General features: G+C 42.0%; 1 pseudogene; it reads right to left on the bottom strand.

Moving 5' to 3' along the window:
* Positions 1 to 1,107: 1,107 nt before the first annotated feature.
* LOC143388791 (ras-related protein Rab-12-like) lies at positions 1,108 to 20,881 on the bottom strand (annotated as a pseudogene).
* Positions 20,882 to 22,101: the final 1,220 nt, after the last annotated feature.

Genomic DNA, 22,101 nt, shown 5'->3' with positions numbered 1-22,101 from the left:
AGCATCCCCTTTACATTAAAAATTAGAATGATGTACTTGTAGAGTAAGCCAGGCATTGAAATGTAGCATGTTGATCAAGGCAATCAAAAATGCAAAATAGGAAATAAATATGCAGGAGGAGCTGTGAGGAGCACAAATTCCCAGGCAGTAGAGGTCATAAGGCAGCTGAAACCAGGAGACCCTGAACAGAGTGCATCAAGCTCAAGGCAGACAATGGCCCAGCAGACAATGGCCCAGCAGGTGAGGCACACCCGCTTTGCCTGGGATAATTCTGCCGAATCAACTTTTGGAAAAAGTACCTTTATAAATCATCCTCAAAGCAGAAGCTTCTTTTTTTTTACATAAATACAAAATTTTATTTGCACTTCATTAGTGTAGAAAGACCACAATGCTTCTCATACCACAATACTCAGGACACGCCAAGTTATTCAAATACATACTTACTTATTTACCTTGACTAAACACAACAGTGCAGTTTAATAAAAGATATACCAAAGATAGAGTTCACAAATTCATTATCAGACAAAGAAAAAAAAAAAACAAAAAACAAACAAACAACAACAACAAAAAAAAAAAACAAATATTGAACACAGTCTATGCTTAATAGGAATAGGCTTCACCATAAAGGGGAAAAGTTTTATCATCACAAAGATACAGGATGTTTAGCCTAATACATGTATGTTCTTTGATATAATAAAATGAATCTCTTTAAAATTCCTTTAAACAGGATTTGTTTAGGACAGCAGCGTTGTTTTAAAATCTTTTTTTCTATAGTTTCAAAACACTTCTTTATTGAATTTTTGTCTTTCTTAAAAGCATAGGATACATCTATCAGGAAACCATGAGAGATTCTGTGGCCTCAGGACCAAGTCAAATCCAACCCTCTAGCTAGGAATATCCTATCATTAGAGAACACTAATAAATAACCTTCAACAGCTATGAGTGGAGCTTTGCTTTGTGGCAGAAACACTCCAAAGATGCTACAGCTGGGGAAACGTCTTGTAAATAAAGAAAAAAGCACTTAACGTAGCTTTTTTTTTCCACATAAGTCTTTAGTTTTACAAATTTTCTTTAAAACAGTAAGCAAAGCACCACATTCTCTCTTCTTATCAGAATATCTTCTGTCCTCATAGTATAATTAACAAGGACAATTATATTATTTAAGAAACATTATACTTTTCTTCTCTCCCATTCTTCATATTAGAAGTACTATGTTTCCCAGTGTATGTACACTAGACACTGGGGCTATGAATGAAATATAATTTGGAGGGAAATATGTAATTTATAACCCAAACTTACCCAGGATTGCATATTTGCATATTTACAAGTTAGTGTATAGCTCTGACTTGGATTACAAAGTGCGAAAGGAAATTGTCAAAATGATTGTAGTGCAGAATAGAATGTTTTTTCCCCTTTTCAGGAATCATTTCCACCTTGTTTCAAAGTAGCAAATCAACAACATCGGACATGCGGTCTTGGTGGAGGCAATTCTGGCGGGATTTCAGGTTCTGGTTGTAATGAGAGAATGCCATTGGACAACTCATTCCTTAAAATATCCAGAGGCATCTTTTTCAGAATATTGTCAACAAGTTTCAGAAATATCTCGTCCACATTGAAGTTGTCCTTGGCACTTGCTTCACAGAACCGCATCCCAGTTATCTGCTGTCTGGTGATTTCTCTGTCCGATTCACAGTCCATCTTATTTCCAACTAAGAGAAGTTCAGCATCTTCTGAAGCATACTTATCAATCATCTTCATCCATTTTGGCAAATCATCAAACGTCTCCTTCTTAGTGATATCATATACTAATATGATCCCCTTGGCACTTCTGTAATAAGCTGAGGTAATGCTGTTGAATCTCTCCTGACCTGCTGTGTCCCTCAGATACTTGGAAGGCGACCAGTGCTGGCTCAGCTCCAGCAGTGCCCCAGACAGGGACATGGATGAAGGATGGAGACATGGCACTAACATTCAAGCGTTAGATGACCGGCGATGCCACAGATGAAGCAGCGATTAACGAAGATGAAAGCAAACACACACAGATGGTGGACAGACAGTCAGAACTGAGGGTAACCAGATTTGCAATAGAATTTTCTTTCCTCTTAGTTCTACAGTTTTGATTTTAAAGTCAACACCCACGGTGGACTTGCAGGCCTCGCAGAAGGTGTCGTCGGTGAAACGCTCCATCAGGCTGGTCTTTCCCACCCCGTGGGAGCCGATGAGATGATGATGACCTGCAGCTTGAAGTCCGCCGGCCTGGGGGCCTGTTTCCTCCGACGCGCTTGGCCGCTGGTCAGCACCGCGAAGTCCGCGCCCAGGCCGCCACCGCCGCCGCCGCCGCGCCCCCCCCACCCCGCCCGCTTCTGCAGCGCAGCACCCGGATCCATGCAAGCATACGGCTCCCGCTCGGCCAGCCGCCCGCCCGCCTCGCAGCTGCGGGCCCCAAGCCCCGGTGCCCCCTCGGCCTCCGCCGCGCGGGGCCTCGGCCCCGAATTCGGCGTCCGCCCACTCGAGCGGCCCCGGCGGCCCACGGGTTCCCCGCTGTAGCTGCGCCGCCCGCCGGATTCCCGTGCCCCGCTACCCGCCGCCGCCACCGCCGCTGCCGCCGGGAGAGGAGGAAGGCAAAGCAGAAGCTTCTTAGGAATACATCTGGTAAGACTAAGTGTCTTGTTTGTCATTTTCTTTTTATTTTTTTTCTAAAAACTAAATAAAGTTTAGTTTTTAGTTTTTAGTTTCTAAAACTAAATGAAGACAGCAGAATTCTGGCCTGATCAAGGGTAAGAGCCTTTGATCCTCAAAGTTCTTTAGAAGGAAACGGACCTTGAGTGTGACCTGCAATCTGAGCCACAGGAGGGAGAGGCAGGGTGTGGACTCCTCAGGCTGAGTCCAGCAAGCCAAGCTCAGGAAAGCCATGACCTTGACTGTAGATTAAACCCCTGCTCCCACAATATGCTAAACTTTATTGATTTTCCCATTGTTTGTGCAGTTAATCTTTTGTTTGTAACCAGGGTTTCAGCTGAGGACAAACAGATGGATTGAAACCCAATCTTCAGGAGCTAATGACCCCTTCTTTCATTTCAGTGGTCCCTGCTGGAACACAAAGGATCGAATCCCAGTTCAATCATGTTTATCTCTGCCTGGTCCTGAGCCCATGGTAGCCTTCAAGTTAGTTTACTATTCACTTTTCTGTTTTCTTTTTTGAGAATTCAGTGATATCAAAAATAGTAGTTTAAATTTATTTTCTCATATTCTTCCTTAAAATATGGATTTTGCTCTGGGGATAGATGATCATCTTGTAACCACTCACCAACGTTGTATTACAGTGAACTTCAGGAAGAAAGGCCCCTGCTGGTTGAAACATGGAGAATTTGCTCCTGTGTTCTGTCTGGCTCAGGGTGTCCCAGGGGCCTCATCACCCACCATTAACACCAGGTCTCCAGGCTTCAGCTGGGGGTGAGGCCCACTTCTGGTGAGTGCCCACAGGGGCCAGAGAGGCTCCTTCTCTAAGTTCATCCTGATTTGGGGATTTCAGCCTGTGGATTTTCAGTTGCTGTTCAGCTACAAGCAGGAGGCACCTGGGGAGGGAAACTTCTGTTGGGGCTGTTCTGGGCCAAGAGGAGGAGCTGACCAATAAATGCTCCTGGAGAGGAAACCCTACAGCCACCGGCGAGGAAAATGGTAAATATCCACCAGAAATTATATGCATTGGGCAAAGTTTTGAGCCAGAAATTCTGCTTCTAGGGAATTATCCTGAACAATAATTAGAAAAGTCATCAATCTTCATATCCCAAAGGAGGCTTATCCCAGTAGTATGGACAGGAATGCAGATGAGACAGCTGAATGTCTAGTGACAGGGTAGGAGAGAAGTCAGTGTACCAGTATAGGGGAAAACAGAGAGTACTTTAAGGAATAACACAGAAATGTGTGTAGTTACATGGGAAAATGACAGTTGCAGAGCTAATATTAAGGCATGCTGCACAGTGTGCCTTAAAAATCTACAGCCACATTCATGTTTCTGAGTAATATAGAGATGGCCCTTCAAACACCACATTCTTACCTTGACCTTAAGGTTCTACTTGAGCAGCATGATGGTTTTAGAAAAAGTGATTCCTAAAAGCAGGTGCTGTGTCTTACCAGAGCAAGGGTACTTTCTTTTTAAAATATATTTTAAAGTCATTATAGGTGCATTAAAAATTGCAAAGAAGCATGGAGGGGGTCCATAATTCTTCAGTCCATTTATCCTGATAAGTAGACCTTGCATAACTCAAGAGAGCATCAAAATCAGGAAAATGACACTGTGCATCTTATATGCATGTTGTGCCATGCCCCATGTGTGTCTCTGTGTGTTTGCAGGTGTCTGCACACTTATCATATGTGTTCTTTGGAGTAGCCACAGGCACAGTCCAGGCAGGAAACTGTACCTAGCCCAAATCTCCTCACCCTCTCTTCCTCTCTCCATTCATGACCTCTTCCAGCTATAGTTGCCATCTTCATCTTTATTACCTTTCCATATCTTTGCAATGTTACCTCACAAATGCTGTATCATATGCAGTCTGGAACATCTGAAGATTGGCTTTTCTACTCAGGATAATTTTTTTGATAGTTAAATAACTGTTGAATGTGTTAAGAATTTATTTCTTTTTATGACTGACTAGTATTCTAGCCTGTGGCTACAAAACAGTTTAACTATTCACCCAATAAAATTTGTGTGGGTAGTTTTCAGTTTAGGGCCATTAGGACTAAAGCTGCCAACATTAATGGACAAGGTTTTTCAGATAAATCAGCTTGCATTTATATGGAATTAATGCCCAAGAATTCAATGGCTATGTTGTATGATAAGTTTATTTTTTGTTTTTAAAGGGACTACCTAACATTTTTCCAGAGTGGTTGTACCATTTGAAGTTGCCATGTTTGAATGATCCAGGTTCTTAGCACCTTCATCAGCATTTGCATTCAGTGATAGGGTGAGGGAGAGAAAGAGAGAAGCTAGAACAACATACATTGAAATATGCAGTCTTGAACAATAATATCCATGTTGATAACATCACAATACCTGATCTCAAATTTTATTACAGAGCTACAGAAACAAGGCCTGCATACTGGGCATCAAAACAGACAAAAGACACATGGAATAGCAGAGAAGACACAGAGGCAAACCCATACGGAGTCTTCTTATCATTGACAAAAATGCCAAAAACATACACTGGATGGGGAAAAATAGCCTTTTAACAAATGGTGCTGGAAAAACTGAGTATCCATTTGTAGAAGAAAGAAACTAGTTCTTTATCTCTCACCCTGCCCAAAAGTCAATTCAGATTGCATCAAAGACCAGGGAATTAGGCTGGAAACTTTACAACTTCTAGAAACTCAACACTCCAACATCTTGAGGCAGACACTGGCTTCCTTCATAAGACTCCTAAAACTCAAGAGAAAAAAACAATAATAAATAAGCAGGACAGCATCAAATTAAAGAGCTTCTGCACATCAAAGCAAACAAAAATGTGAAGAGAGAGCCTACAGAATGGGAGATCTCTGCCACCTGCTCCTCTGACAGGGGATTAATATCCAGACTATATAAAGAACTCAAACTTAACACCAGAGGGGAAAAAACAAGGAACCCAATGAATAAGTAGGCAAATGAGATAAACAGACATTTCTCAAAAGAAGAAATGCAAATGGCCTATAGATACACAAAGAAAATATTCAATGTCCTTTGCAATCAAGGACAATCAAATCAAAATTGCATTGAGATTTCATCTCACTCTACTTAGATTGCCAGCATTGAGAATACAAACAGCATTAAGTGTTGGAGAGGATGTAGGAATAAAGGTGCACTCATCCATTGTGGCTGGGACTGCAAATTAATAACCTCTCTGGAAAGCAATATGGAGATTGCTCAATGATCTAGGAATGGAACCACCATATGACCCAGCTATCCCACTCCTCCTTATTAATCTAAAGAACTAAAATCACTATACTGTAGTGATACAGCTACACCAATGTTTATAGCAGTGCAATTCACAATAGCCAAGTGATGGAACTAGCCCAGATATTTGTCAACAGATGAATGGATAAAGAAAATGCGGTAGATATACACAACAGAGTTTTACTCAGCCATAAAGAAGAATGAAATTGTGTCATTTGATCGGAAATGCATGAAACTGGAGAACATTTTCTTAACATTTTCAAGCCAGACCCAGAAAATCAAGGATTGAGTGATTTATCTTATATGCAAAAGCTAAAGACAAAAATGAATTAATATAAAAAAGATCTCATGAAAATAGAAGGGAGAACAATGGAGCGAAAATGGAGGGAATTGGAAGAAAGGAGGAATGGGAAAGAGGAGGAACTGCAGAATGAGACTGTCTGATTATGCTATGTTCATGAGCAGATATATCACAATAAATTCTACTTTTATGTATAGCTATAGTTCACAATTAGAAACAATGAGTAAAGAGAAGGAAGACCAGTAGGTTAGAGGAAGGAGGTCTGGAGAAGAAGGAGGGGAGGGAAGAAAAAGTCCTGGGGAAATAGAGTGAATTATGCACTAATAAAAACACATTAATCGATCAATAAATCTTTCTTAGAAATGGTTACCCACATTTTTACCATGCACATCAGAGCACTAATCTCCAGAATATATAAAGAGCTCATAAAGCTAAACACTCAAAAAACAAATAACCCAATCAATAAATGGGCTAAAGAAGTGAACAGACACTTCAAAGAATAAGAAATATAATCATGAAATACAATAACTATACTATAGTGCTACAGCTACATCAATGTTTATAGCATAAATATATGAAAAAGTTTTCATTTCTAGCAATTAGAGAAATGAGAATCAAAACTACTCTAAGATTTCATTTCACTCTTGTCAGAATGACAGCTATTAAGAATAAAAGCAACAATAAATGTTGGCGAGAATGTAGGGGAAAATGCACACCCTTACATTGCTATTGAAATTGCAAATTGGTGCAACCACTCTGGAAATCAGTATGGACACTCCTTAGAAAACTTGGAATGGAACCATTATTTGATCCAGTTATCGTACTCCTCAGTCTATACCCAAAGGACTTAAAAACAGCATACTATGGGGACATAGCCACATCATTATTTATAGCAGCACAATTCACAATAGCTAAATTGTGGAACCAACCTAGATGTCTTTCAAAAGATAAATGGATAAAGAAATTGTGGTATATATACATGATGGAATATTACTCAGCATTAAAAGGTAAAAAAATCATGGCATTTGCAGGTAAATGGACGGAGTTGGAGAAAATCATGATAAGTGAAGTAAACCAACCCCCAAAACCAAAGGCTAAATGTTTTCTCTGATAAGGGGATGCTTATCCATAATGGAGGGAGGCATGAGAGAAATGGAGGAACTATGGATAGGGAAAATTGAGGACAGGACATGGGGTAGAAAAAATGGTGGAATGAAATGGAATCCTTACCCTAGGTACATGAATGAAGACATGAATTGTGTGACTCTACTTTGTGTACAAACAGAGAAATAGAAAATTGTGCTCCATTTGTGTACTATGAATCCAAATCCATTCTGCTCTCATGGATAGTGAATTAATACAAATAAATAAATATATAAATAAATAAACAGGAAAAAATCATTTGCCACAGTTGGTGGTAGGGTGACTGAAAATAATTTTTCTATTTCCCCTTCCTCTACTGTAAATATATACTGCTTTTATTTGGGCAAAACATTAAAAAGTATGCTATTATTTAAGAAAGTATTGGCCTTGGCAATGAAAGAGCTTTATGGATTGAAACAAGATGATTCTATGGGTTTATGCAGCAGGAATTCTTCCCCACTTCATCTACTTGAAAAAATAATCTTCAGTTTGTTTTCTACTATTTTATATCCACATTGTGGAGGACAAAAGTGATGCTAACTTCACTAGTATTTAAGTTAAACACAGTACAGTTTACCTACTGGCATTCCTCAGCAGGTAAAATTAAGTAAAATTAAGAGGTGCTTTGAAAACCACAATTTTTGGCTGGTAGATGAAGGAAAAGTCATTAGTTGGTCACATTTCTTCCTTAGGAATATCCTCATTTTCATCCTGGCATTCAGGGACTTATCTGGATGGATTGTTCCTTCTGAAAGGGACAGGTACAGAGAGTAGGTTTGTTGTTGTTTGGCTAGGCAAGCCTGGGGATGAATCTGCTTTATCCAGAAACAAGGGCTACAAATGGCAGATTATTCTGTTTTATTGCACCCCACAGAAGTCTTTTGAAATGAAGTCATTTACTTCTTGTTTTTTAGGCTAAAATTCATTGGAGTGGTAGATAGATTGTATTGTTAATGTTTGTTTCTGGAACCCTTGAGAAGCTCATTGTTACTGGATATGGCTTTAAACAGCCAACTCCACTGTGAGCACATTTCTGGGGCCCTTGTCCATTGTCTGCAAAGAAAAGGGTCTAGCATCAGCATTGCTTGTGAGTTTTGGGTTTTCCTCCCCTTTTTTTCTGAGTCACTTTCCTTATTTTGGAATCTCAGAGAAACCACCTGGACCAGGTGCTTCAGGCTGGACCTTCTGACTGGCACAGCAGGGCTGGTGCAAGATGAATGAGCAGGAAACCCCCATTTCCCACCTCTGTCATCAGAAGGTGGTGGCAGGGGGTGGGGGAAGTGCCAAGCATCTAATTGCACTTTGAAATTTTCTTCCCAAAGTTCAGCTGGTCTGTCCTCTCTCTGCAGAGCAATTTGAATGAAAGATGCATGAACATTTCAGCCACTTTGGATTTCTCTGCAAAAGATCATGCCATCCGTGGGAGCCAGGGAGAGAGACAGGCAATCCCTCTGCTCCTGGTGCTGATTAAGACTGAATCACCTTTTTTCCATTGTGAAATTCAAGCCCCAGAACACCAAAGAGAAAATGTATCCCTACAGCTGTGGATGATTCTCCCTCCTTTGGCCTCCAACCTGTTTTGCTGCATGGATAGAAATAGAATGGTGAATGGCTATTTGTTCTAAGAAAAGCTAAGCCCTTGACTGGTCAAAGAGTCAGCAATAGAGGTATCTGGAATGTTCTTTTGTTGAGTCAGGGAAAAATCCCATGAGAAGAGTGGGGCCAGGGCTTCCTGGGTCACAACCTACCATGAATCTGGCTGGCTTTCCTCAAACATAATAGGAATAAATCTAAAGAGGGTGAAGATGCACACAAAGAGGCCTTCTTTCCTCTTTGTTTCCAGCAAAAACAGTCAATTATGTGTATTTCCCATTGTTAATCAAGAATATTGAGGAACCCAAGGCCTTGTCTCCAGTGTCTTGGGATGTGGGAGGATGCCTGTGCCTGGGGCTGAGGGCAGGGACTGATCTCAGGGCACTTCATCTCTGAACCTGCTCCTGTCTTTGCCTGTGGAAAGGTGATGGTTTCAGTAGCCACTGCACCAGCTCAGGGAGGATTAAAGAAAATAATACATGCAATGTTCAGCATGGGGGTGGGGATCCATGAGAGAGCACTAGTAGTACTCTCAAATACTTACCAGGTAGTGCCATTGTAAGTAAATCCTAGACTTCAATGTCATTCTTGTGGCAACACCTCTCTCTAATACAGTAGAAATGGAAATAATCCACTTTTATTTTCACTTGTTTACACTTACCTTCTGTGTTAAAGACATGTCAGTATATGCTCCCATGGGTGCAGGATGTCACTGTTGAATACTTCTAGTGCAGTCTAATCTCCTAGGAAACCTCCAGAGGAGCCCCTGTGCCCCCCAGGACAGTGGATACCCAGGCACATGGTGGCCTCTCAACCAGTGCTTGTGGATGATTGAATAAGTCTTCAATATGCATCTGCTTTCCCCCTCCTGTCAACCTACCAAAATCTTCCAGGCAACAGAGACATTACAAAAAAACTGCCTGTAGTTTTACATTTTGAAGATGAAGAACAGGGCCATTGAATATTAAAAAGAATAAGAAATTTTAGAGAATGGGATCAATCCAGAAAGGGAGGTTCACACTGACTTATGATGACCTTTCTCATAAACAGAGCTACCTGAAACATCAGTGGATCCTGTATAATCTTTATATCCTTTGAATCATGTGTGAGCTGTTTGTGGAAGCTATAGTGTATTAGTGTTCAGGTGTGTGTTTGTGTGTTGTTGGGCTGGGGAAAGGAGTACAGAGCAGAGAAGGCAGAGGACTTTATATGAGCTCACTATGGTCATAGTGCACTCTTTCCTGTGACCTGTCCCAGTCCCTGAGAAGTTCCCTATCTTCCAGCAGTAGCTGCTGGTTGTGAGACCCTGAGAGCGAGCACCTGCTGCTTCCAGTCACCACTGAGTCCACAGTTCCCAGAATAGCACCAGGATGCATTATGTGCCAAATAAACATTTGTGGATCTAATATTTGTTGATTTGTTGAAGAAACAGACCCATTACTTCAACTATTTTCTCAATTCCTTCATATTGATGAATTCCACATTGAACTTTATTATGTATGCCCATCAATTTCACATGACTGTGGCCCTATCTTTCATGGTCAATCCTACTCTACAGCAGCTGCTATGGACTTAGAGAGGTGCTGAAGTGGTGTGTCTGGGTCAGGGAGCAATACTTGCATTGTGAAAGGCAGGCCAGCCCTAGAACACTTAATAGGTACTGTGCAGGGATGGTGGAGGGGCACCACAGAGAAATGTCTCCTGAGAAGTCTATGAAGAGGTGAGAGGCTTCCCAGGCCTGCAGTGAGCCCAGATACTATCTTGAGAATAACAAGAGTGAATAGCAAGTTCTTTCTTGAAAAATACACTTAAGATTTTTTTTTCTTTAGAGCGTAAAATTTGAATACAAGAGGTAGGGATTATCTACTCCCACTTACTAGTGTATGGTGGATTAAAGTTCCTAAGGATCTAAAGTTAATATTCTTTTCCTTCCTCTTTAATCTCCAGCTTATTTCCCTTGGCATTTCTAATATGATGGAAAAGGGCCACACACTTTGGTGTTGATGGGCGTGAGCTGAAAGAATGTAGAGACTATGGTTGCAATACTAATTGTGTGTGCTTAGGTTCAGTGATACTCAAATGGCTGGTGTAACACTCTCCCTGGTGGGTATCTGATGAGACCAGCATTTGACCATAGGCCACATAAAAATGTTTTTGCTTTATTGATTTCCCCAATACAGTGAAAAGGAGACAGAAGGGTAAATTCTCTTCCTTTCTCCATTTCTCTCTGTCCACCCGCCTTCTTGAGCTGGGATGTGCATAGTATCCTGCCCTTGTACATTGGAGCTCCTAGTTTTTGGATCTTTGAACTCCAGGACTAACATGGGTGACCCTTTCATCTGCCCCTAGAATCTGCCCAGCTCCAACCCTGTTCTCAGAATTTTGGACTCAGACTGAATTACACCACAGGCCTCCTTGGTTATGTAGCTTGTAGATGGCATCCTGTGGGACTTCTTAGCCACCATGTGAGCCAATTCCCATAATAAATACCTTACCTATCTTCTTATTTATCTCCTCTTGGTTCTGTTTCTCTGGAGAACCTTGACTAATATGCTATTGAGATAGAATGGACACTGCTCTGAGTGTTGCCATTGTAAACATTTATGGAGTCTACTTTGCCATAATATTTTTTCCATAGTATGAGGATTATGCCAGCTCACATTTTATCCTAATAGGCTATATGGTGTTTATGCTGCATAATCTATAGCAAATATTAATTTTGGCATCGTGCTATGGCTTTTTTTATACATCCTTAGCACAGATTTTCATTGGCAGTTTGAAGAGCAACAAAGAAACAGGTAGGAGTTATTTCATCCATTTGCAAAGAATAACACTTGTGTTAAGAGAGAATCTGAATGAAGTGCACTTTTATAGACTAACAGGCTTGCTTTATGCAGGGGGTGGAATGCAGGAGAGATTACTCATGTGGACTTTGCAGCCAGAAAGATCTGCATTCAAATCCCACCACTGCTACTGGACATTTGAGTGACCACGGACAACTTGGGTAACCCCTTCAGACCCCAGTTTTGCCATATGTGAGTGGGAAAATGTCTGTATAAGCCATTTTTTAAGGTTCCTCAAGGGCTTTGAAAGCTCATAGCAATGATGACTGGCCTATTTTTATACACACTATTGATAATGTTAATTATTGCATTTGTTGGTACCAAGGGCTCTGGTGTAGGGATACTTTGCTTGTGTTTTGAGGCAGATGGCACTTCCATATGAAGAAGTTATCCATGAGAGTTTCCATCAAGAATACTTTCTGAGGGGCTGGAGTTGTGGCTCAGTGGTAGAATGCTTGCCTAGCACATTTGAGGCATTGAGTTTGATCCTCAGCACCACATTAAAAAAATAAATAAAATAAAGGTATTATGTCCATCTATAACTGAAAGAGTAAAGTCTCATACTTGCATCAAAAATAGACTACTACATGCTAGTACTTGTTAACAATATTTGCTAATTTGGTGAAGTCCATGATGAGTTTCTAATCACACTTCCATCTTGGTGGTTGAATTTACAATGTACAATTGAGTGATTGAGTTTCATTTTGGTGCATGTTTTCAATGAGGCTTCTGTGGGAGTGTTGCATTTGAAGTTCTTTGGAAGTGAAAATCTCTGCAACACACGAGGGGATTCTCAAAAAACATATATAGTAAATGTCTTGCTTTTATAAAAAGATGGAGTTACAGAGGTCAGTTTTAGCCTCCTTCCTGAAACAATAATAATGACAAAAACATCCTGAAGTAAATGAAAATATATAAAATGACCACTTGTAAGACACACACACACACACATACTCACAAAATCAACAAAGGATGAAAAGGTAGGATAATGAGGGTAGCCCTACACCCACTCTGGCTCACTACCTGAAGATTCCCAACTGTAGAGTCTAGCAGGGGCCTGGTGGATGCCTGCATTGGGGAGACAGAGCTGAGAGTGAAAAAGATCAGAGCAATGGAAGTGTGGGGGTCCAAGGATCAGTCAGAGAGAGCTGTGCCGACAGAGCTCCAGGGTTGGTCAAGGATACTCAGTGTTCAGCTGAGTATCCATTAATTCACACTGTGAGAAAACTACCCAGACCTGGAGAAGAACCCCACAAAGCATGAAGCAGGACAGCTAGGTGCACACACAGACTGGTAATAGTGCCTGCTTCTGTCATCCGCATCTGCTACCGTGAGAGGCGTGGGGCACCAGGCAAGATCCTCAGAAATGCCGCTCCTTGTCAGCAGGGAATAATGAATTCTAATCTGAGTGCTGTTCCTGTGCAGCCTAACAAATCTTAAAAGCATCATTTCAAAGGGTCCAATTGCAGCCAGGCAGAGTGGCACACACCTGGAATCCCAGCAGCTCTGGAGGCTGAGGCAGTAGGATCTAGGGTTCAAATCTGGTCTCAGCAAGTTATCAAGGCCCTAAGCAACTCAGTGAGACCCTGTCTGTAAGATATATACATATATATAAAAGTGCTGAGGATGCGGCTCAGTGGCTACATGCCCCTGGGTTCAATTCCTGGTACCAAAAATAAAACCACAAAGAGCAACCCAAAATACAGGGATCCAACTGCATCTAAGCAACTTAATTGAATCCAGTAACAAAGCTTGAGTATTTTTACAATACACAAAGTTCTACGAGTTAACAAGGTGAAATTCACAGTGCCTCACATCCAATTAGGAACGATTAGCTATGCAAAAAAAAACAGGTCTCCTGAGACTTGCATGAAACAATTAATCATCCATCAATTAAATCAAACAAGAATAGACATAGCTATTGTCATTAGCAAATTAAGACAGTAGGAGTTAATATAATTGTAATTTCTGTGCTAAAAGATAAAGTAATTTTTATTTTATTTTTGCAACCAACATTAATTAGGACTTTGAACCCATCCATTTAAAAATATTACTTTTCAGAAATCCTGGGAGGTTTGTGTTGTGTGGTGTGGCTTTAGGGATTAAGCTGAGCTATTAAGCTATGGCTCTGAGGTGCTCTGTACCACTGCTCCTGCCCCACAGCCCAGGAGGATGGTGTTCACTTCTTCCTAGGTATTTTGACATTTCTTAAATTGCAGCTCTCCAAAATGCTGTCCTGCTAATATGAAGTCAGCATCCTGCTCCAGAGAAATTACATTTCACTGGAAATCACACCTGAAACTATTGCTTTCAATCACTGCATCATATGAAACTCAAAGGAGATCCAGGATAGAAGCAACCAGCAGAGAAAAAGTATTTGTATTTTAAAATCACAGGGCAGTTAATTACCCAGGTATTCCTGAGGGTCAAAACCAGGAGCAAATAGTGTCAGACAGCAGAGAATGCAAGAGAAAATATTTCTGTGATTTCTGTCACATTCCACAGGACACCGTGATGAGTGTTTACCTAGGTCCAGTCTCTGACCAGAATGAATGTGCTCTGTTACCTATTACCTTGCTGGTTTGTTTAGTAATCTTTATTGATTTTCTTTATTGATAATATTATTGTTGATATTTCAGGACTGCATTGAATTAAATTAAGAGAAATCATAAAATGTAAAACTTGACTAATATTTTATTATAATGTTAAGACTTATACTACACCACCATAGGATAGATGCATAGTACTTATTGTTTTGGGTACATGTGTTTGCATTCAACAAAAGAGAGTGTTAAATCAAATATAATTATTTGGAGGTAATCTCTATTTCAAACTACAATAAAAATTCTCTGAAAACAAGAAATAGGGTATGGTTTAATTTACATTCTCTTTTCTCTTTGAACGTTAAGCCCTGGCCTAATCCCTGATAATTCCTTAATTTAATTGATTCAATATATTTGTCTTGGAAATGGACACAGAGAAGTGAAAGTGGCAACATGACTCATCAATTTATTTCAACAATAGAGAGTATAGCTGTCCTATTTGGGGATATTAACAGCACAAACATGAGATTCTGCATTTGTCCACAATAAATTGACCCTTGGCTGATAAATATGAGAACAAACATGAAGAAATGTTTTAGAAACATTTTTAGAAGAAAGGTTTTAGAGATCAATAGGTCAGTATTACATGTAGTTGGTTCTTATGCCTATTTCCTACTCATAGCATTTTAGATATTCACCATGGGCTGATAGATTCCCAAAGAAAATTCATGGCATGTTAAAAACTGTCCTATTTTATTGTGGATGAAACAAGCAAATATATCAAGGAAGTGAGCAGGACTTGAGAAATGAATTACATTTCATTCTGTGTTTTCAGAAAATTTCAGACGGCTTTCTCACTCCATCTAAATGTGGTTACCTGCATCCTCCAAGGATGCTCATTTACCAAGGGCCTGACATGTTTGGGATTTGTTGTGGTGGTAATTTAAAATTATACCCTGTGACTTTCTCCTCCTCTTTGAGTGAAGCCAGCTGGGCTGACACCACCTTTCTGTCTTCCCTTTGTTTGTCTTTCCGCACTTTCCAGGTCCTGAGTCACTAGGAATGGAAGGAAAAGAGCATTTCCTTCCCCAGCAAAAGTTACACAGTGCCAGAGGACGGCTGTTGAGGTCAATGTCAGCTAAATAGAGCACACAGACTCTGTGAGGGAAGGCTTTAGCCTACAGCTCCTCATTGCTAACTTAGGGCTCACACAAGAACCCCCAAGCACCTTCCACATGCCATTTTGGAAGAGCTGATCCCAACTGTCCTGAAACCCAAATTCACAGTGCTGCTTAGTGGCATCACTGGAAACCTTCCTGGGTGATGCTCATTTGCTAAAGGAACCAACTTTCATCTCCATGGAAGAAACTGCAAATCTTTCAGGTACTCTGTTCAGGGTGTTCGGGGAGCTTTGTGAGAACACTGTTTGCTCCTGCCCCTTGTCATGACCCCTGGATGGAGAAATGTTTTAGTTCATAGTGAACTAAAAAATGATTGATCTTAAAAATGTGTTTATTTTTTTTACAGTAGTTTTGAATTTACCGAAAAGTTGCTCAGGTGATTCAGAATTTTCCTGGACCCCAGACTTCATCTCCTTTTATCCACAGCTACTATTTCTATGGTACATTGTTCTCACTAATGAATTATTGCTAATATTTAAGGACTGTATTGAATTAAATTCAGAGAAATCATCAAATGCAAAACTTGACTAATGTTTTACTATAATATTAAGACTTATTCTACACCACCACAAGATAGATGTGTAGTACTTACTGTTGTCCATACTTTGCTCAGACTTCCTTGGCTTTATCCAAGGTCCCTTTTCTGTCCAGAGGCTCAGGAAACCACACTGCATGTGTTTGACCTGTCTCTTGACACACTTCTTACCTGGGACTGACTCTCAAGTTTTCTATCAAGCTATATCCATTATTGAACTCCTGATTCTGACAGTTCTGAGGAATACTAGTCAGATATTTTACAGAATCCTCTCTGATTTGGGTCTGTTTGTTGTTGTTTTTTAGGGCTAGCCAGGAATAATTTTCTCTGTGTGTATATATGTGTGTGTGTGTCACAGTGTTCTCATCCAGGTAGGCTCCTGGTGCCATGTCAAGCTCCATGTGTGTCGTTTGTCTGTTTACCACCCATCTTCGACCATCCCCATTGTTCTTGCCTTCCCCAGTTTCTCTCAGCCATTCATTGTCTAATTTAAGTAAAGAAACATTATATATATATATATATATATATATATATATATATATATATATATATATATATATATATCACAAAATAAATATATGGTTACTTGTGTATGGAGATTTTACTCCATATAATTTCTTGGAGATTCCAAGCTGTATGCATCAACATTCCAGGTCTTTTTAATTTCCAGGTGCATTACATGGTATGAAAATATTACCATCTGTTTAACCATCCACCTGTTGGAAGATACTCAGACAAGTTTCCGTTTGGGACAAATAAGTTGCTATGACCATGAATTTATAATTTGTGAGTTTTTCTTGGGTGATTTTTTTCTTTAAAAAGTTCCAAATTGAACAAAACTCCTTTCTATGATGGATTCTTGTCTTTTCTATTTTCAGGAAATGAATAATTTTATGATGAACATCATCTTCATTAAAAGCTCATGTCTCCTTCAAATCTTTCCATAGACACAGTTTGTTAGATATGTTAAATAACTGGGTTTTGGGGATTTGGAATTTAACACCTACTTCCATTTTTTTTTTCCCTGAGACCTGCTTATTATTTACTACATCACAAGCACAGTACTGTGAAAGATGAGGATCCTGTTCCTCACAAAGCTGTGGAGAGCTCAGAGAGGAAGAAAGGGGTTTGATATACATGGCTCCCAACCTTTGATCTCTGTGATAGGGCTGCTGGGCCCATCAATCTCATCTGCTGATGGGAAGTGGATCCTAAGTGTGGGGGCAGAGAGAATGCTTGAGAGGGTGCCTGGCTGCCTTCACAGCTGGGTAATGGAGACTGCATGCTTCCAGTTTCAGGGCCTAGGGCAGTTCAAAGCTTTAATCTCACATTTGTTTTTCTGAGTATTGAATTGATTTTAAAATGTCTTAATTTTCATTGAAACAACACTCTGTTCCCTTTCCCAACTTTTGGCCTCCTGGAGCTAAACATTCCCCACCCTGCCATGCAGCTTGAAGTTGGCACATGGTTAGGGGTGTTCAGGGAGCCCCTTTCCTGTATACAAAGCTTAAAGAGCCCAGTGGGTACCTGCGACTCTGTCTTGCCCCACACTCTCAATCTGTAGCTGAGAAGCGAGTTACTCCCCCGGTTTCATTGTTAAGTCTAACAGACCAGCCTTGGGGACAACCTAAAGAACTGAAATTAGGAGCAGCATGGGGGACAACAGATCTATACTAGCACAGGAACAAATAATGTGTCCAGGTTGGTGGGGCACCCAGGAGTGACAGCCATAATGAGCATGTCTGACCCACACTCTGTGGCTTCACCATGTACACAGCTCTGGGGCAGGTGTGTTGGATATCAGGAAAGCAATCTTGGAAAATCCACTAATGGCCCTCTGGAGAATCTGCAGGTTGGTTGAGAAGATAAAACTTCACTTGCAGAAGGTGCAGACAGGACACAAGGCATGCCATCCACTGTGCGGTCATCCACTGTGCCAGTGTAGCTTCGAGCCAGTGGGTGCACAGGCATGGTGGAATCTGCTGGCCCTATGGAAAAGGGCACTGCAGGTGGAAGGACATCAGGATGAGGAGTTGCCTGCACAGGGTGATGGTGGAGGGGCAGTGGAGGAGGCACCTCTGACTTGGCAGTGAGTTACAGATGGAGTGTGTTACAGATGCTCTGACAGGCACATCTCTGTGGAGAGAGAGACGCACAGACAGCTGGAGTGGCAGGTATGGGCAGAGACAGGGAGACGTGAGCCAATGGCTGGCCTCTGGGAATGCACAGCTTCACCCTTATAGACTGATCTGGATGCCCACAAGTTGTCTTACTTAATGTAGGAGCACCACGATGTCCAGAATAAAGTTGACTCCCCCAGTCACCTGGGAACTAGACAACAATCAGGACCCTGAGCAGAGCTCAGGATGAGCTCAGCTCCACAGCCAGAGATCGGGTCTGAGCCCCGAGTGCTGGCCCTCACTAGAATGGGGTGTCAGCAGCCCCCAGCCCTCTGTGCCTCAGTTTTCTGCTCTGTGAAAGAGGGTGGTGTTAGCTCCTAAAGTAGTGAGTTTTCTATAGAAAACCTTAAATTTTGCCCTTAAAATAATTGCAAACTTCTGAATGAAGTGTGTTACAGATACTCACAGATACTAATTAGCTGTTTTTTCTGCAGAGATATTTAATAATTACCACAGATGATGCCTAGTAAGGCCATCATACACACACACACACACACAAACACACACACACACACACACACACACACACACAGCCTTTTATCTCTGGCTTTTCAGGTAATGTGATTTCCACTGTCTGTCCTTGGTTAATGTCTCCTATTAAGTTGGATGGGACATTCTCAGAATGAGGTTTGAATCTTTCTGTGGCTGCAGGTGTGCCTGATTAAATAAAGCTCCTGTCAGGCCCACAAACCTCGGAGATGCTGCTTCCATGAAGAAAACACACAAGGGAAATCCCAAGTGGTTTCATCATTGGGCACAAACAGAGTGCCAATGTGCACTCGGGTTGAAGAGACTCTTGTATTCCCTGAAGGGGAAACTCAGCCCCTGATATTCATGTAATGATCATATGCTGGGGATTAATCAGTGTGATCAGTGCAAAGTTTATTAATTCATGCATTAGCATCTGTGCTGGGTGGAGGCTCGTGTAGAGTGGGGCAGTGCTCATCTCAACCTGGCCTCAAACAGTGAGTCAAGGCCAGAACAACCAAGCTTTTGGGGCTGGGATCATCTTACACGTGTGAGACTGCTACAAAGCATCTGTGACCTTGTTTATCAGACCAGGATTGATCCCTGGCAACAGAGGCCCTGGGTTCCCAGGCGACTCGGCATCTCGGGTCCTGTGGTCAGTCATATCCACCCAAGGTGGCTGAAGGTGGCTGCTTTTGCTGCAGCACCAGCCTAGATCCTGCAGGTGCAGAGGAGCCCAGGAGGAGAGATGGTGTACCAGGTGCTATCACACCAGTGTCACAGGACCTCCAGATAAATTAGTGGCCACAGGCACATCTCTGCATCCAGTGAAATCCAGCCCTCTTTCTGGTCCTGTCCCGGCTCTGGGTCAGCTCTGCCAGGACAGGGAGCTAGATTCAGGGCTGAGTGCTGGGCATACCACCTCCTTACAGCAGGGGCAGGTTACGAGTTCTGTCTCCAGACATGGTACAGAGGATGTGTCTGTGTGTACCTGGGGAGAATGACACCTGTGCCCCGTGCAGTGATGTGAGTGGCCCTTGGTGACAGTGAGATGAAGTACGGTGAAGGTAATAGATGGAGTAATGAGATGGAGAGATGTGGTGGGTGACAGGGCTGCCTGAGACAGTAGGGGCAGGGCAGGCTCCCCTGGGACGGCATGGGCACACTTTCCTCTGATGAGTAAAGTTGCCTGGGAGCCCAGCCAGGCAGATGCCAAGAGGGGGCCCTGAGTCAGGACTGAGTGTGGCTGGCTTCAGGAATAGAGGCACCCAGGGTCACCAACAGAGTGCTGACCAGCTTGTCGTGTGCCAGCAGGACCCCATGATGTGGCTTTGCAGCAACTATCTAAACCAGCTGAGTGGCAGCAATGTAATTTGTACTCATTTATGATAAGTCGCTCATTGTGGCTCCAGTTTTCATCTCCTTTATTAGCAAGCTCATCTGCTTCTATGATAGAGGCCCCCTTTGTGTGCGTGTGTCTATTTGCCTGTGGAGATGACCAGGAGTGTGACTGGTGATGAAAAGTGGTTTTGATGGGGGGCAGACAGCAGGGCATGAGGCTGAGTGGTACCCCAGGATATTGACACACCAGCCAGAGAAGTAGGTGTGAATTGTGTGAAGTCTTCCAAATCTTTGATTTGAACATGTGCATTTTGTCTGCTTGGAAGGCAGGGAATTCTTATATTAGAGGCCTCAGGAAGCTAAGACACCCAGCATAATGGAATTCCTTGATCTGTGGTTTTGTTGGGAGAATTAGATGAGCAGTAAATGTAATGCCCAGTGGTGGGCACAGGGTGAGGAGTGAATGGAGTGCCTCACCTGTGGATAAATCTTCCTTCATGGAGAAGGTATGTTTGCCAAGGGCTGTTGGGTATGAGCAAACAAGGAGAGAGAGATAGATAGATAGATAGATAGAGAGAGAGAGAGAGAGAGAGAGAGAGCAGACTGAGGTGGGGTGGGTGGGTGGGGATAAAATGCATGACTTTTTTGCTACTTGTTCAGGAATGTTGTGCATATTCCCACCCTCCTGCTGCCAGGTTCCTACCTCCTTGTCAATCACACTGGAGCCATTGACCCTGGACAACCCTTTTACCTGCACTGCTATTAAACATGCTGGCTAAAGATGGGTCTTCTGAAAGTCCACTGTGGAATTCAGGGCCGATGAGCATCGGTTCCTCACCATGTGGCATTGGGTCTCTCACAAACAAGAGGCTGCATCCTTCACTGTCCTGCATTTTGCTTGATGGTGTTTTCTTTATGGCTGGATTTGCCAGTCCTCAAACCAGTCCAGGTAACAAGCTTCCTGGAATCTTGGTGGTTGTTACACAGTGCTAACTAATTAGCCTGCACTAAATGGCAAAAACAACAAAACAATAGCCAAGTTCATTGCTTGTGCTAAATAAAATACTGTATTAAGTGACAATATAGACAAAGCTTAAAGATAACAGAAATATAGTGAATAAACATAGATTTTTTTTTCCTGGGATGTGGAAATAATACCAGTGTTATTCCTCACTGCTGAGTGGGATTTTCCTAAGACCTGTGTTGGGAAAAAAAGCTTTGAGCCCAGTTCCTCGTGCCAATGGAGGGTTTAGTAGTGATTGATAGAAGGCACCATTACCTGTAGTGCAGTTTTCCCATCTTGATTCTGGAGGTTGGTTAATAACATAGCTCCCAGAATCCTGTGGGGTCTTTCAGGTTGGTCTCTTGTGCTCTACATATGGCAGTGTGGAGGACTCCTGCTACAATGTCCAGGGACTGGGAAGCTCCCATGGCTGGCAAGTGTCTGGGAGCTTCCCCTCCTGCTGGCCCTGTGGGCAGAGGGGGAACATGGGCCTACTACAACTTCACCCCACAAAACTTAGACTGTAAGAAAAGGGACTAGATCTCCCTGATAAGTCTGCTCAGCTCTATCAGTTCAAACACAGAGAACTAATTTTTGAAATGTAGCTTCTAATTGGGCCAGCCCATGCAGAATGGTTATTATTAGATTTTGACATAAAAGCCATATTTCACAAAAGGTCTAAACATGTCTTTTAAGAGCTTTAGATTTAGATGACCTTGATTATAACCTGATTTTGAATGCTGTACCATTATTAAATGACTATATTAAGGTTCAGATTTTCTGTTTGTGAAACTGGGTGGTCTTTTCCAAGTCATATGGCTGCATTCCTGGTACAAGTCCAATCCCCAGCACTGCACTCACCTGCCACACCCAGGAGCTTGAAACCAACAGCTCTGATTCTCCTGTTCCACAGCATCAGCCAGAGCTTGCCTTCCAGCTCCAGAGATTACAGGGCCTTCTGGGAGACAGAAGCAGCATGATGGCCCCCCTTCAAACCCTGATTCTCATTATCAAGTCAGAAAGATTGCAGATATGTTTCTCAGA

The sequence above is a fragment of the Callospermophilus lateralis genome, unplaced genomic scaffold (assembly GCF_048772815.1).
Source record: "Callospermophilus lateralis isolate mCalLat2 unplaced genomic scaffold, mCalLat2.hap1 Scaffold_182, whole genome shotgun sequence".
Lineage (NCBI taxonomy): Eukaryota > Metazoa > Chordata > Mammalia > Rodentia > Sciuridae > Callospermophilus > Callospermophilus lateralis.
The sequence above is the reverse complement of the archived record's forward strand: the minus strand, read 5'-3'. Positions and strand labels throughout refer to the sequence as shown.